Consider the following 15,490-nt stretch of genomic DNA (forward strand, 5'->3'; position numbering starts at 1 on the left):
CTCTCCGCTACAGGTTGATGAGGTGGGACTTGGCGCCCTGTCTGGGAGAGACGGGATCTCAAATGAAGGAAGGATGCTTCGCCGGGGTTCACTGGAGGAGACCGTTCCCAGTCCGCTCTCTCTTGTGTGCGGCACGGCTGCTGTCTTTTTTCACCGCGCTAAACAGTGCTATCGGATGAACGGACCACCGACCGACTGGATGCATATGTAGTGCCATCTACACCGTGTGCTCGCATGTTCCCGAAGACGAAAGAACATGTCCAGACAGGCTGGCGTCCTCTCGAGCACAGCTGTGACCCACACAGGCTGCTGAGTGCATGTCATTATTCCCAAATTGTCTGGGTTTTTTTGAGAATCCGTGGCTGCAAGTTGCTCTGGTGTGCTGCTTCAACGCACCAGAATCAGGACAGCAGTTCCGTATCTTTTTTCCAGTACTGAACTTTGAATTTGTTCAACAATGAGAGCACACTGTTGGAAATGGCCACTTTTCCTCTTGTAAAGGAATGGACAGACTACAGCTCTCCACTATTATGAATCAATGTAATGCTTGGTTTCTAAGATCTTGACATTCCACTATGGCGATGATTAGCCCTCTCTGAATGTTTTGTTTGTTTGTTTGTTTTACTTTTCTTTTTTTTCCTTCTTTCTTCTGCTGTTTGTTTATCCTTGACCTTGTCATGTGTTTATCGAATGCATTGTGTAAAATGTGGACATGGGAATGCACGCACAAATATGAATATTATGAAAATATTTAAATCCATATGTATACAAACCCATATTCAACATCTACTTCACAAGCTCCACACATGTTCCTGGGGCAAGGCTGTGACAGCAGGGGTAGACTAAAGACTGTGATCAGACCAGAGAGATGATGCCAGAGTTTTAGAATGGCCACCACTGCCCCTCAGCCATCACTAAGCCATCACAAGTAGATCCCAGAGCACTGGACATCTGGGATTGATTGGTTGTTTATTGCTTTCCATCTGCTAGTTTCTTATCATTTGCCTATTTTTTTCTTTGAAAATAAGAGCCTTATTCGTATTTTTGTTTTGTACTTGTATACCTCACATTTTTTTTAAATCAATTCATATCATCCTTGCTCAATTTATTTTGCACAATTGTATACTACTGTAAATGTACATACCTCTAGATAGAGCTCTGATATTGTAAAATATTCATTTGTGTATTTATGGATTTATATTTCTGGAATTTTATGGTTTGTTTAATGTTTGGTAATATTATTTATATTTTTTTCGTAATTCTTCTGCATTTTAATCCTTTTTTTCTTGTTCCTTTCTATAAGCAATAGCATGCAGGCCCAGTATAGAGCACAATGACGTTATTGTTGTTAAAATAAGTGGTTGGGAATCAGTGATGTCTCTTGATCTTCATTCTTAATATATCTGAGATTATTGCACACACACACACACACACACACACACACACACACACACACACACACACACACACACACACACACACACACACACACACAGACACAGACACAGACACAGACACAGACACACAAAGACAGACACACACACATAGAAATACACACACACACACACTCTCTCTTTTAGGGTTATGAATACAAACGCATGCATTCAAACACAGCCATGTGAAACCCCATAGGAAAAGAACCACACCACACAAGGACACTCCCAGTGATAGGATGAAGAGTGGAAATCAAGTTTCGTTCCAGATGTTCTATGCAATGATTGAAGCATACGGTGACACCACAATCACACACAACTGAAATCAATGACATTGTGTTTCTGCGGAGTCCAAAATGTGGATATGAACTTTGTATTTATCTATTCGTATGTATGGTGTATGACTTCCTGGAAAACAATTCTCGACTTGTTTTTATTTTTTTCGTGGCATGTTTAATCCCCCCACTGAGGGGAGCTCCGTTGCCAAAGGGTTATCTGTGTTGACGTGTCCATCAATGACATCCATCATGCTGTGGCTTTAAGCATGGGTCCTGCTTGGCTCCGCCTGGTTGCTTGTTCTCCTTCTGCTTAGTCTGCCTGTGTTTGGGCTGGCCAAGTCCTCCCCAGACCCGGCACCGGCCCGGCCCGGCTCGGCTCATGCGCTGGTTAGGCTCAGCCATCTTATTCGCCAAGTTCTTTTTCTTGCATTTCGTTGCATCACAGTGTTTCACATGGAAGCGTGTCGGTTTGTGCTCAGAAGTGATCTCAAATACAGCTATGAGCAAGGACAGACATACAGACACAGCTGTTCAGGTGCACATCAGTCTAACAGACACTACAAGGCAAAGACAAAATGTTAGATAAACAGAGATCAGCTATCAGTTATACTCGCCACTAATGCACACACCATCAGCATATCTGAGAACTTGTCCAAAAAGTTCCATGTCGTATCATATTCAATGCATACAGCCATACATGTCAAAGGTTTGCATGAATCCATGATAGATCATGGTAGATGGTATCGTAGATCTCACATCACTTTGCAAATCTCATCCGAGATATCAGTACACAAGTCAGACTGTGGCTGACCGTATCAGGCTGTTTACAATCCCACCAGACAGGGCACCAAGGAGCAGGGATTTGTCCATCGATTTATTTTTCCTTTCTCACCAGATTTCACATGGGAAATAAAGGTCCCTAAAACCCACCAACGCCGCGATCAATAATAACCAGTGCATGAGCCAAAGGCTGCAGAGCAGTCGGCTATCTGTCTCGGCAAACAGACCGACACGTACAATCAGACACAACAACAGTGACACAGACATGCAGCACACACACACACCTACTGACATGCCCCGACTGTAAATACAGTAAAGACTCTTTTTGTACAGTGTTGAAATCTTCTGAGTAAACATGCTGGCCGTCTTGTGCATCCCCAGCCTGGCCGAGCAGCCAACTTTTTTGTGCTTTTGTGTATAAGAGATCAGTCTGATGACAAGAGTAAGCATAGTGTATGTGGCTGACTGTCAATGACTGTTTCCTACAGTGGATTAAAAAAAAAGAGAAACATATTAACATATCTGGTCTATGTAGGATTTCATAAATATTGTGTTTGTACAAAGCAAAACAGAAAAAAAACAAATGAAAACAAGAAACACTGAAGTGACAAAACATGATCCTGGCTTCCATTGTTCCTGTTAACAACATTTTTAGAGTGGATAGGTGTTAATCTGTTGAACGAAATTCTAAATTTGAAGTAAAAAAAAAAAAAAAATTCTGGGGAAAATACATTCAAGGAGAAAAAAAATGCATTCACTGTTGTAAGTACGATGGGCTAAATGTTGGTCCAGTATCCATCGTGAAACCTTGTGTTCTTTTCAGTGTTTTCCTGTTAACAAGATAGAAAAAAAAATATTTTGGTGCATCATGTCATGTACTGTGATTATGGAAAATGACCCTGCAATTTTGTTTCCAATCTGGAAAAGAATAAAGAGAAAAATGCAAACACCTCTCATGTCACACCTGTTCTTCATAGTCTACTGTAAGTCGAGAAATGTTTTGTCCGCAGAATGGAGTATCCTGGCACCATTGGGTTTTCCTGCTTCCTCTCCTTTCTCCTGTGATTTAATGTACGCTATTATAACTTACTATCAGCGAACAGAATTCACTTTTTAACGAATTACTTGTCAAGTAGTCTGTAGTGTCTAAAGGTCTTACATTGATACCTTCTGTCAAATCAAATCAAATCAAATCAGGCGTATTGGCCATGTATACTTGCTTATACAAGGAATTTGGTCTCTGCATTTATCCCATCCGTGAATTAGTGAACACACACAGCACACAGTGAACACACAGTGAAATGAAGCACACACAAACCCAGAGCAGTGAGCTGCCTTCATACAGCAGCGCTCGGGGAGCTGTGAAGGATTAGATGCCAATTGCTCAAGGGCACTTCAGTCGTGGACTGGTCGGGGATCAAACCGGCAACCCTCTGGTTACAAGCTCGAAGCCCTAACCAGTAGGCCACGGCTGTCTACCCCAAGTTTAATGTACTGTATGCATATAATATGAATGCAGAAAACCTTTTCTTTCTATCCATCTCTATCAAATATCCAAATATATTTTACATGACCAGCCAAAATGTAAAGTAGCCAAGGAGTACGGAAGAGAATACACTGATGAAGCACTCTGTTCTGAAGTTCTGACCATATTGAGAGTACATCGGGCTGTTTGTGAAAATTGTTTCAAAGGATGTAATCTATCTCAATTATGGATGTTAAGCCTTTGACGCCCATAAACATCAATGATAGTTAAGAGGTGTCAGCACTACCTCTTGTGTTTACCTGCTGTGTTTTGCACGGTAATTATTCTATGATGAGGCAATCTGCTCAAAAAGAAGTCCAACAGATAATGTTTTGAATGCTACTTAAAAGTATCGTCTCTTTGATCCAAATAAACAAAGCCTTATCATTTTAGTCGATTTAACTCTGAAATGTCCATTACACAGACCCAGACTGAGAGAACTAGTTCAAAGACAAATTTACAAAGGTCAAAGGTCAAAGATAGACAGACCATGTCAGACATAAATCAGTTGTCCGTAGAAGAAGCTGCCATGATTCCCCTGCCTCAAAAGACTCAGTCAACCCCCACTTGATCATGTCCCACATACATATACTCACATAAGAACCCTTTAGTCACGTTACATCTGTGGTTTCTTAGGATTTAATTTAGCATATGTGGTTGTGTTATAGCTTTATTCAAATGCATATATTGAATCCCAGATTATATCTAGACCTAGCAAAAGGAAAAAGAAAAAAAATAGCATATGTTTTCTGAATGCAACAACTTAATCTAGGTTTTAAATCTAGATTGTTTAAAAGATAATCACACCAAGTGCTCAGAGGCATCCATGCGTGGGGATTTGAAGTGATGGATTAGGACTGATTTTCTTCATGAACATGCTTAGACATAAGATCTCGATAGCATCCTGGAATCAAAACAGCTGCACCATCTTGAGATATTAAACTACAGGTTATCTCCTGCAGCTTGTAGTATTTCACTGCAACATCTTGAGATATTAAACTACAGGTTATCTACTGCAGATTGTAGTATTTCACTGCAACATCTTGAGATATTAAACTACAGGTTATCTACTGCAGCTTGTAGTATTTCACTCCCAAATTAGTGATAAATGTTAGACTCTCTTCCGTCTTGACTGCTTCCAACATTTGGACTTCATGGGCAATAATCTACTGTTTTTCTTGATTACTTTGACCTGTTTAGAGAAACTGGGAACCACTCCGTTTTCATCATCACTGTCTCAGCAGAGCAGAAGACACCTCTTGCAAATCTGTCAACCCTTTTTCATTGGATTGACACATTTCCCCCACCCTTTTCCCCACAGTTAACACATATGTCATTTAAGCAGTCCAAACTCCATTGTCTTAGCTATGGTAACCAGAAACCATTTGTTCCTAACTGTTAGAAACTACATACATCAGTATGAAATCACTGAAGCACCTGTTTGACACTCCTTCACACAAATCTTCAATTAGCAATCTGTCTGCAAGCCTTACAGTAAAAAGTGCAGTGTCTGTGTTGTTGCGTTATGTAATATATATATATATATATATATATATATATATATATATATATATATATATATATGTATACTCTAATAGGTTTTATTTTGGTTTACATGCATTTTGTGTTATATTTACACTATTTCAGTTTCCAGCCTTTGAAAAAAAAAAATGGAATTGATACAATTCGTATAAAAGCATTTCTGATTCTGGATCCAAATCTTTGCAAATGCAAATTTGACAACAAATGGCACTGGTATGAAAGCTACAGTAATAGGCTACAATGACAAGCAATGGTGCATTGATTCGCACTAAGTGCTTTATTTGGTATTTTGTTGTGTAATGGTTGATTGGAGGATCTCATACACTTGTTTGCAAGTTGTGTTGTTTGAAGGCAAAATTTGCTTAATTTTTGTTGCACATTTTAAATGTTTTGGAACGGTTAGGGCCATTTGCAAACAAAATCTGCAATTTTATTTTAACCATGAGTGTGTGCTGTTTCGGCCTGTGTGTTAACTGTTTTGAAAAAATGTGGAGATTGAGTTGACTGCTGCATCAAAGCAATCAAGAAAAACTGTAAAAGTAAGGCAAAGTGCACAGTGAGTGTATGAGAAAGATCTTGTGTAAGCCATCATGTGGCATGAGACAACACAAGCTTGTGCTTGGGATCTTGCTGATGGTGTTAAATTTGCAAACATATTTGCTTTTTATATAACTATTACTGTAAGCTAGCTTTAGTCAGTTTTGGGATAGCTACTCAGTTAACTTAAGTCCGGTTTTATATAGCTATTCAGTTAGCTTTAGTTAGGCTTTTTACTTTGCACTTATATTGGGGACCCTTGAGTGTAGGCATGACTTGGAAATTCGATTCCAATTCGCAAACTGTTCCCACAAAGTTGGGAGCATGGAATTGTCCAAAATCTCTTGGTTAATGCTGAAGAATCCAGAAAAAATCTGACTTTGGTGTGGATGAACTTGACTGGCCTGCACAGTCTTGACCTCAACCCAATAGAACACCTTTGGGATGAATAAAGGGGCATTCACATACGTCGCTACTCGCACATCGCTCCACGCTTCAGTTAACTGTCAATCATCTCTATTCTTCATTCTGATTTGGTACTCGCTTCACTCGATTCACTCGCATCGCTGGAAGTTAAAATTATTTTAACTTCGTACCCGCCCACATCGCATCGCCAGTCCTCGCATCGCCTGTCCTGGCCACATTCAGCTAGAACACATTCACTTTACATTGACAGTTCTCGCTCAGAGATGGGCGAGTAGCGACGTATGTGAATGCAGCTTAAGAGCAGATACTAAGAGCCAACATTAGTGTGTGACCTCACAAATGCACTTCTGAAGAATAGTCAAACTCACTCCTAAACCTTGTGGAAAGCCTTCCCAGAGGAGTTGAAACAGTTATAGCTGCAAGAAGTGGACCATCGTCATTTTGAACCCCGTGGATTAAGAAAGGGATATCACAAGTTTATATGCGAGTCAAGGCAGGTGACCCAATACTTTTGGCAATATAGTTTGAATATAAGACCCGTCATATGCTGAGTCATGTACACTGATAGGAGTAACACTTATAGCCTAGGCCTACGTTAGGTAGCCTATTAAAGAATTCTGTGTACATTCCAGTATTAACAGTTGTTGTCTGTATCACCAAGTATTGCCATCTCCGGCCCACTCTAACTTACTGTTCCCTCCCACAGTATGGTATTTATTTTCTAAGATTAGGAAAGGAATCTTTTAGAGGTGGCTACCTTGCCTGGACTCTTAAGGGTTTTTTCCACTGTCTGGGTTCAGCAACACTGACGTAACAATATCAATAGCGACCACTTCATGATATCCTGTTAGTACAAGTTCAGCACGCTTGGAACCTCGGCAAAGGTGGTAGGCCTAGGCCTACTAAAAATGGTACAGAACTGAAACCTGAACTGAGCCGAATCGAGCTGGTACCAGCCAGTGGAAAAGCACCGTTAGAGTTTAAGGCATTTAACATGCTGTTATTAGTTAATTATCAAACATAACATAGTAATATAAAACCGTTCAACACAATTTAATACATGAATTATTACTACATATTTTGTGGCCATTTCCATCAAAACTCAATCTAATTGGATGGCCAAATTGAGTATGTTCTGGGTGCCATTTTATGTACATAATAGCGAGCAGTTCATTTTACTGTAAATACAGCCACAGAGCATGACATATGACAGCCACAAGAGGTCAGCAAAGAGCAGCAGCAGAGGAGAGGGGGAGAGAGGAGGAGAGGGGGAGAGAGGAGGAGAGGAGAGGAGGGGAGAGGAGAGGAGAGGAGAGGAGAGGAGAGGAGAGGAGAGGAGAGGAGAGGAGAGACTGAGTTTGAATCAAGGAATTGCTTTTGTCTGTATGTAATGACAAGAGAAATGAACTGCAAGCAGGCTGTGATTGACTCAAGACAGCGATTCTTCCTTCAGCTGATCCTCAATCAGACGGATCTGAGTTGATTTTCTCAACGCCATTCGATCAATGGCCGGCTCTTTGATAATTAATACAACACTTTACCACTGGCAATGCACTCTAAAGAAAGGGGCAACACTTTATTTCCTCTCTGTAAGATTCAGACTCAGATTCAGTCTGAAGCTCAGAGAATCAATAGGCACATTGATTGTCATTTGGGGGGAAATGGCCAGAGAAACCAATGAGACCAGAGCTGGTGATGGGGAAAGATATATTCTCATTTAACCTCTTGCAAAGGTGTGTGTGTGTGTGTGTGTGTGTGTGTGTGTGTGTGTGTGTGTGTCTGTGTGTCTGTGTGTGTGTGTGTGTGTCTGTGTGTGTGTGTGTGTGTGTGTGTGTGTGTGTGTGTGTGTGTGTGTGTGTGTTTGTGTGTGTGTGTGTGTGTGTGTGTGTGTGTGTGTGTGTGTGTGTGTGTGTGTGTGTGTGTGTGTGTGTGTGTGTGTGTGTTTGTGTGTGTGTGTGAGTGTGTGTGTGTGTGTGTGTGTGTGTGTGAGTGTGTGAAACCTTGGCATTGGTGATGCCTGAAATTCCTCTGCCTCCTGTCACAATTAGTCATCGTCAACACTGACTGGGAAAGTTATTATAAGTTACTATAAGTCCCTTTCTCACATAACTTCTAGAAGTTACCCGGACATATTTACCCGGGTATGGCACTACACGGACGTTTCCCACATGAGCTTTATGTCCGAGTGAGATACGGGTAATTGTGTTCACACTAGACCCGAGTAGGAGCCGCGAGGGGTGGGGCAATGTCAGCACTTGCAGGGGGAGAGAGATGACGCTAAATAAATGCGTTGTTGTGCTGTGTTGCCTGGATGATGCGAACTTACATCAGATCCAAAACATCATGAAACAACAGAAGATAGTTAGCTCGCTAGTCAGCGGGAGCTAGCATAGAGGAAAAAATAGCTAACGCCAGGACCACAGTATAAACAAAGCTCTACTTCAACCCTCTCTGGTATAAACATCCAACACAACAAATTAATAGAAAATAATGACACACCTGGAAATAAACAGCACACAGAGGTCTGAGGCTCCTTCCCAACTCCTACAAAAAAGCAACAATGCTAAATAACAGCGACGTTAACTATTAGCTGTTAATTGCTAACCCCTGTAATAAACAGCTAGTTGCAAGCTAATCGAGAACACTTCAAGCTATTCACGTTTGCAAGGATAATCCTGCCTGTCCCGCGACAAACACAACAACGTGATTGCAGTTTAAATTTTTATTGTACGTACACAACAAAATGTCACTGTTTTCTGTACTCCGGTGTTCTCGTCTGTGTTCATACTCGTAGGGCAATGTTATGTTTATCGTTACCATGGCAATTTGTACTTTCTGCCTCGCGCTGCAAGCAGGCTGCAAGGGCGCATTTCTATACGTCATCGGTACGCCCCCCATCTCTACCCAGAACTGTGCCGGCTGCGTTCCCACCTAAGCGCACCCGGGTAACATCTAGAAGTAGTACTAGGGGGCTAGTAGGGTGAGTTCCGGGTAAGAAAATACCCGAGTTTTGCGTTCCCACATACAGCCACCCGTTTGATATCCGTTTGACATCCGGATGTCTCGCTCATGTGGGAAAGGGACTTAAGACACCAGCACAGCTTGCAGAGTGACTCTATGTGTGCATGATTGCAGCGTCTGGTCTATGTGTGTGTGTGTGTGTGTGTGTGTGTGTGTGTGTGTGTGTGTGTGTGTGTGTGTGTGTGTGTGTGTGTGTGTGAGCTTGCGTATGCAGGATGTGTGTGTGTGTGTGTGTGTGTGTGTGTGTGTGTGTGTGTGTGTGTGTGTGTGTGTGTGTGAGCATGAGTGTGTGCGTGTGTGTGTGTGCGTACAAGTGGTGTGTGAGCTTGCGTATGCAGGATGTGTGTGTGTGTGTGTGTGTGTGTGTGTGTGTGTGTTTGTAGCAGGTACGCAGAGGCAAAGCAGGGGCTTGGGTATTACTCAGAGCAACCACCTCCAGAAAAAAATCACACACTGTGATGTCACACACTGCAGCATGCTGGACAGTCACAGCAATATGGTTTCTCTCAATACATACAGCATGTGCTGATCACCTCTGCAGCATGCTGGACAGTCACAGCAATATGGTTTCTCTCAATACATACAGCATGTGCTGACCACCTCTGCGGTCACATATTCTGCTTTAGAAGAACTCCAGGCATATGTAAGGAAAACGCCTCATGGTGCGTGGTTGCCGTATTTCAGTTTGATTCACCTCAGAGCAGCGCTGAACACAGGAGGCCTCCTCTGCTGTGATTTACCGTTATTGTCTGTGAAACGCTGATTCACTGCTCCAGAAGGAGTCAGGGGGATCTCCATGGAAACAGCCCACCCCTAAACTGTCTCCTCAATACTGCTCAGACTCTAACACTACACCCATCACATGCAATCACGAGTTACTGTTTAACATGCAGACCAGAGACTCCCGTGGCTGGCTGTGCCCCTCCCTCACACGGCACGGTTTCCACGTAAGGTTGAAGACTTCTCAGATTAACGCGTGTGGGCTTCAAAAGCTCCCATCCATTAAAAGGGAAGCTTTTCATTTCCATTGCCCACCTCCTCCTCCTTCCCTATGCCACCACCATCAGCAGTGTGCAGCCATGAAGTGGGGATGCGTTAGAACGGTTCTATGAAGTGGAGATGTCTTAGAACAGTTCTATAAAGTGGGGATACGTTAGAACTGTTTTATGAAGCATGCACTTAGTGTATTAAGCTTTTCTTATGCGTTATAGCTTGTATATTACAATCATTAGTTATTTTCATTAAGATGATTTGATAGACATTGTTGTTTGTTTTATATGAAGAAGTATGCTTTAGGATAGTAATATGAAGCAGGGGTTAGAACAGTTTTATGGTGGGACACTTTTGAACAGTTCTGTGCAGTGATGATTTAGAACAGTTCTATGAAGCGGGGATGCTTTAGAACAGTTCTATGAAGCGGGGACGAACTAGAACAGTTCTATGAAGTGGGGATCCTTTAGAACAGTTTTATGAAGTGGGGATACTTAACAGTTCTATGAAACGGGGGAACGCTTTATAACAGTTCTATAAAGCAGGGATGCTTCAGAGCAGTTCTAAGAAGCAGGATGCTTTTGAGTGGTCCTATGAGGTGGGGAATGCTTTAGAACAATTCTATGAGGGATGCTTTAGAGCAGTTCTATTAAGTGGAGAATGAGGGATGCATTAGAGCAGGTCTATTCGGTGGGGACGCTTTAGAACAGTTCTATGAGGTGGGGAATGCTTTAGAACAGTTCTATGAGGTGGGGATGCTTTAGAACAGTTCTGTGAGGGATGCTTCAGAGCAGTGCTGCTGCCGGCTCTCCTGAGACGCTGGTCTGGAGCAGATGGTTCCTTGCAGCTCTGCCCCTGAGGACAGCACCGGGGCAGGAGGGACCAGAGGCTGCCAATCACTGAGCTCCATCCGGCAGCACAGCCAATTACAGCAGACCACACATGGCCCTATGTGATTGGCTGGGTAACACGTCCCTACTGTATTGGATGGAAGACTCACTAGAAGAAGTGATGGGGTTGTACACATGCACACACACACACACACACACACACACACACACACACACACACACACACACACACACACACACACACACACACACACACACACATACACACACACACACACACACACACACACACACACACACACACACACACACATTAGGGTTAGGCAACGGTTAGGTTTAGGGTTAGGTTAGGTTATTAGCTTCCTTGAAGTTGACATTGGGGGCCCAAGACATCAAGTCATACACACACACACACACACACACACACACAGACACACACACACACACACACACACACACACACACACACATGCACACACACACACACACACACACACACACACACACACACACACACACACACACACACACACACACACACACACACACACACACACACACACACACAAACTCTAAGCTTGGTGTGCCAATGGCATGTGATGCCAAAGGCTGATGAGTCTGACCCTCACCATTCCCTCCATTCTCTTCTTGAGGGACATGTGTGTCTAGTGCCCAACTTGTCGGATACATTTGGAGTCTTAGTTGTAATCTCACAATCTCACAATCTTACATGTACTGTACTCTCACAGAAGCATGTGCTGGGGGAAACTAATTGGACAAATGATTGATATCGCTATTAGTTACATAGTAGTTACATTCAGCTTTTTTGTGTGCTCAAAATACTATTGTGGTGAGGTGCAGAGCCTGTAAATATTAAAAGTGTATGAGAATTGATGAACAAAAGATGAGATTATACTTACCATATATAATACTGTAAGTCATAGTGATTTTTAAATATATCGCCTGCATAGTGACACCCTTAATACAAAGACTTTCTCACATCCATTAACAACCTATGAAAACGACATACCATATAATATAATATGATATAATATATGTCTGGAAGGTAGCTTTAATATATCATCATAACATGTCATAACATGACAGAGAGATAGATGTTAAAGTTTTAAAATGCATTCAGAGATGTTACAGGGCAGAAAATCTATATGGTGTGTGCGACCTCATTATATGAAACTGGCATTAGGTTACTAAACTTGTCCACCTGTTTTAAAAGATAAAGTAGCTTGATTTGCCTTAATTCTGCAGGTCGTCGAGGCTACACACAGACACACATAACGGCCTATAAAGTTATCTGGCCCTTTAACGGTTGCTGAACTGATGCTCCGGAGTGAGTAAAGGAGCCGGGCGCGTGTCCGTGGCCCAATGACGGCGCCGGATGCTGAGAGACTCGCGTGAATGGAGGTGGCAAGACATGGGCTCAGCGCCGTGATGGAGAGGAATCACCATTAAAAAGGTAGTACGGATATGCACATCTACACGCGCGATAACCTAAACGTAATGAGCCTACACTAGCCGTCCTAAATCATATACATTATATTTGGGCTTTGACATCGACGTTGTGTAATGATTTAATGCTGTAGTTAGGTATAATGGCAAACGAAGATGCTCTTCTGGACAAGCAGGCGTTCGCAGAGAATCACGGCTTTGAAATTGTAGAGCGCAAATGCGAATCCAGGTAAACCGCGATGTCTTCGGCCGATGGGCATCAATTGTGTGAACAATCTGTTGATTACAATGAGGCCAATTTGTTCGGCTGACGATTAAGGGAAAATGAATGCCACTGCAATCACCACTCTACTTGGTCAGGGAGTAGCATACCGAGCCTAAGCTAATTGATCACTCGCCTTTACAGTCTAAGATGGAATTCTGTGGATCTTGTAATAGGCTGTCTTTGCATTTAATTTTAAGGTTTGTCAGCATCACCAATTTAGACAGACATCTTCTAATGACGATTCAGAGAAGCGTTCCCAAATTCCAATGCCATGCAGGATATTATTAGTCAATTAGCCTATGCCTTGGAATGAGCGTTTTAAAACCATTAAACCTTAGCCTATGCTTCGTGATTCCAGATTCGCTTTTTGTCTACTGGCTGTACTGTCAGTAGCCTACATTGTAGTATTTTTTGACAGTGTTGGTTATTGCTTAACGTCGCTATTCGTGTAGGATACCCGTGTTTTCTGTTAATTCAGCCGTAGCCTAGAAATAAAGATAATATGTCGCTCTAACTAACCCTCACTGAATTTGCCATTTCACATGAGTGACAGCGAAGAAGTCCACTAGAAAGGCAACCTCTTATAGACGGCCAATCAACAATGGCAGCAGGAGGGCTAAAGGAGGTTGTGCGTCTGCCAAAATGAATAGTTTCAATCAGCAGATGTTTTCTTTTATACATTATAATTAACATAGGCTAAAGACCGAGTCTAAAGTAGGCTAACCAACGCCACCAGTGACCAGTGCGATTTGAATCCATTTCTCAGGCTAAATGACAGTGCCATGTATAGAGCATCGGTGAGTGCAACTCTGCTTCAGGTCCTTATGAATAGACAGAAGCGCTGTCGGGTGGATAGGCAATAGCGTCTTAACGTTATGCCCGATGTAGAGGTCTGAGGCAACCTGAAAGAGTGCGCTGGATAGCCTACTTTGCTTGGATGCAGAAATTGTAAATGTTGTATTGTTAGTGTTTGACAATTACACCGAGAGGCCCATTGATGAATTATTAATTTCGTGTCACCAAGGGGCCACACCTACCGGAGATGGCCATAACGTCTTGGGTGAAGAAAACGTTAGCGTTAGTATCAGCGGCCTAGAGACAAGAGAAGTTGCTCTGCTTGAAATAAGCCTTGCCTCCACTGATTAAACATCGATATAAGCTATGGCTGAGCTGCAGCTGCGTCCCTTGGGTCTTTGGAGACTCCTATTTTTGAAATGCCATGCCACCGGTGTTTCCTTCGCATAAGCTCGAGTGATTTCCCTCCGCGGCATCTACAAACTCAGCTGCACGTTTGCCCAGCATCTCACGCTGGGCCATGGACCAGTGTTCTGTAAGATGGCAAAGACATTTGATTTTTTTTTAACGATGGGGGTCGATATTTGGCCCGTAAGTCTCATTTTATCGGTCTACTATGCGCTCTAGTAATTCGGAGAAGGAAACAGGCGAGCCATTCTCAGCAAATCTTTAATATGCCTGTAGTAGGGTACAGTACAATCATTTGAAACAATTAATAGTGCCATGCGCTGTTGTCATTAGAACACATACTGTATCATGAACCCTCCTCTTTGTACCACTTTAGAATTCCTATATTTTTAAAGCTGGAGATCTGAAAAATAGTAGCCTAGTGGGTAATCGTCTGAGGCTCAAGACAGCGAGTGACTAGTGGGCATCTGACAGACCAGCCATCACTCGGCTATAAATCAGATTAAATTATGGTTTAAATATAGCTAATATTGGTAGTCTGTCCTTGCCCGCCTCCCTTCCATTGCCCTATTAAGATGCGTTGTATTCAGGTGCTTCTGCTACTTTTCTGTTTCTGTTGGCAGATACCCCATGCTGTTTTTTTTGTGATCCACAATGATCCCATACAGTATGTGTCTCTCTTTGAAGTATTTTCTCCTCCAATTTGAATGGCTCAATAGATAGTGTCTCAGAGTCAGACACATGGTTAAGTGAGCGATCAAGAATGGTCAGGATGCTGCTTGTCTCGGATGGAGGCTCTGTATTATGTAAGCACATTAACTTCCTAAATTTGACCAGCCTGTTACTGCCTCCAATATGCATCTAGATAGACAAGATTTGGTCTGAAACTAAACTACCTCAAAAGGTTATGCAGACCTCACAAACATCATCAGCACACTACAGCACTCCTGGCGCTGATAAAAAAGCTTTCTGAAGGAGACAGGCCTTGTTGGCAACAGGGTTGCAACAGTATGACATTATGAGATGAGATTATCAGTGTGAGAAGTGCCTCGGAAAATAATTTACTGTTTCACAGTGTTTGTCTGTAATGTGTGTACGATTAATGAAGCGGTTACAACCAGACAGAAAATACAGATATATAAATGATGTAGTGCAGTTTGTAATCAATTTAG

General features: G+C 42.3%; 1 protein-coding gene across 1 annotated transcript in view; it reads left to right on the forward strand.

Moving 5' to 3' along the window:
* Positions 1–1,105, forward strand: part of bsnb (bassoon (presynaptic cytomatrix protein) b) — a 78,774-nt gene extending 77,669 nt beyond the window's left edge. Inside the window, exon 20 of the mRNA XM_062544913.1 lies at positions 14–1,105. The gene's annotated coding sequence lies outside the window, so the exon portion shown is untranslated. The remainder of the gene's footprint in view (positions 1–13) is intronic.
* Positions 1,106–15,490: the final 14,385 nt, after the last annotated feature.

The sequence above is a fragment of the Sardina pilchardus genome, chromosome 9 (assembly GCF_963854185.1).
Source record: "Sardina pilchardus chromosome 9, fSarPil1.1, whole genome shotgun sequence".
NCBI lineage: Eukaryota > Metazoa > Chordata > Actinopteri > Clupeiformes > Clupeidae > Sardina > Sardina pilchardus.